Source organism: Alexandromys fortis, unplaced genomic scaffold (assembly GCF_014885135.2).
Source record: "Alexandromys fortis isolate MF-2015 unplaced genomic scaffold, M_Fortis_MF-2015_v1.1 scaffold_0, whole genome shotgun sequence".
Lineage (NCBI taxonomy): Eukaryota > Metazoa > Chordata > Mammalia > Rodentia > Cricetidae > Alexandromys > Alexandromys fortis.
The window spans coordinates 47,631,732-47,634,271 of record NW_026067949.1 but is presented as its reverse complement, the minus strand read 5'-3'; positions in this window follow the sequence as shown (position 1 = coordinate 47,634,271).

The following is a 2,540-nucleotide window of genomic DNA, read 5'->3' as shown; positions in this document are numbered from 1 at the left end:
GGGAGGCAGGGAGGAGGCGGAAATCTTTTTTTTTCAATAAAAAAATTATATTTAAAAAAAAAAGCAACAGTCTAGTCCACTGGTCCTACACTGTACAACAAACATTTTAATTCTCAACTGTTGCCTTTGGAGGTTGTATCATATTTATTTAGAGATAAAATTGTTTCATATTGCTATATCACATTTACTTGAATGAACTATTTTCAACATTATCCATTATCCATCAGTGTGACCGATGAGAACATTCTATGAAATTCCACCTGTAAGCCTGCACACCATTCCCTAATTGAGGCAGTAGCATCAGCACTTTTAGCCTCATAGATGAGTTGTACTTATCTTATTAATATGCTGTTTATATTAATAACTGTCAATACCACTACGTACACAGAATGAGTTTCCTCTTGTAATAACATTTCCTTTAAATTTAATCATTGATACGTCATACAATTTTTCAGCTTCATAATTCTCCATGCACTTATAAGACCCAGTTCGATAAATGCTAGTCACTATCACTACTGGTGAGCATCTTCTCATTCTCCATACATCTATTATTATGTTAAAATTTTTTCACGTCATAGGTGTTAATAACTCACGTTGGGCTCTGTCTTGGAGCATTCCCTCTGTCTCCAGTCTGTCCTGCTTTCTCTCTTGTTTTGTTTTGCAGATGTCATCCTATACTGTGTCCTCTCTTTCTGTGCTCAAATCTAATGTGCACAGATCTGCTGTTCCCAGAAAGCGTTGCTTTTCCTCTTCCTGGCCTTGAACCATGCCTTCCTTAACAACCAGCGTCTTCCTATGACAGAATGCATGGGAGGTAGATTGGGGGAAATGCAAAGATTTCATTCTACCACACAGGATTCAGAATTAAATCTGCCCATTTGTTTTATGTTATACTCTTTACTTTTCATTCATTTTGCTGAATACTTATTAGAATTTTTAAGTTGAAAATACAGCATAATATTAAAGTTTGCTCACTTCAAGACCCAAAATAAATATTTTATTTTTATACCTTTCCTACTAAACTTAAGGTCTTAGAAAGTTACTGAGCTTACAGTGTGTGTTTTGTAGATATTGTTTCCTTGGCAAGGGGACTTTATTGTACTTGTGCATAGGGTGCATTCATGTGAGTGTAACAGTATGCACATACATGTGTAGGTGTATGCACGTGTGTGTAGGAGTATGCACTTGTATGTAGGGGTATGTGCGTGTGTGTAGGAGTATGCACATATGTGTAGGGATATGCACATGTATGTGTTGGAGTGTGCATATTATGTTTAGAAGTATGCACATTATGTTTAAAAGTATGCACATGTGTGTAGGGGTATGCACATATATGTGCTGGAAAATGCATCCCACAGGGATGAATCCAGCTGAGACTTTGAGCAACAGAGGACCTTCCTCTGTAGTCAGACTGATGATTATCTTAAGTATCACCATAGAACCTTTGTCCAACAACAGATGGGGAACAGAGGCAATGACCCACACCAGAGCACTGGACTGAACTCCCAAGGTCCAGTTGAAGAGTGGAAGGAGGGAGAGTATGAGCAAGGAATTCAAGACCATGACGGGGTCATCCACTGAGACAGTTTGCTTGAGCTAATGGTAGCTCACCAACTCCAACTGGACTGGGAGTGAACGAGCACGGGAACAACAAGCCCCTCTGAAGGGGGCTGACAGCTGGGGCAGATTGAGGGGCCACTGATAGTGACACTGGGATGTGTCTCTACTGCATGTACCAGCTTCATGGGATCCTGTTCTCTTTGGATGTAAACCTTGCTCAACCTAGACGTAGTAGGGAGGGCCTTGGATTTTCCACAGGGTGGGGTGCATGGCACTCCTTTAGGGTTGGAGGGGTGAAGGGAGGGTCTGTGGAGGGAGAGGGATGGGACTGGGAGGAGGGGAGGAAGTGGGAATTTGGATTGGTATTTGTTTTAAGTAATACAAAAAGGAAAAAGAAAAAAATTAAACATTAATATAAAATTCAAAAAAGACAATAAATGTATCTAATGTATGATTTCTGGGACTGTATGACAGAATCTCTTAAATGTCAGAGAGCTAAATGGTGTAGCTTAATATTTTACTAGCTCAATCACATTTCCCTTTGGGGGAGCTCCCCTTTCAAAAGAAGTGTTTGTAACTGAGTGAAACTCCTATGAACTCACAGATACTGAAGCAGCAATCGCTGGGCCTATGTGGATGGGTTAGCACCAGGTTTCCTGTGCCTGTGCTTAGCGGAAGCATGATTAATAAAGGCTCAGGGCCAGAAATTGGGGTTCAACCTGAAGATCCGAAAAGCAAAGCAGCCAAACACTGGCTCTTACCTCGTCCTCAGTCTGAAATGGCAATCCTGTCTCCCTGAACATCAGGAGACTGTGTCTGAGAGCTGTCTCACCTCATTTTATATTCCTCTCTAGGGAGGGGTTAAAGGTATGCACCACTGGGATTAAAGGCATGCACCACCTGATTTCTATGACAACTAGTGTGGCTACTGGCATTAAAGGTGTGTGCTACCATAACCTGGTCTATAAAGCAGACCAATG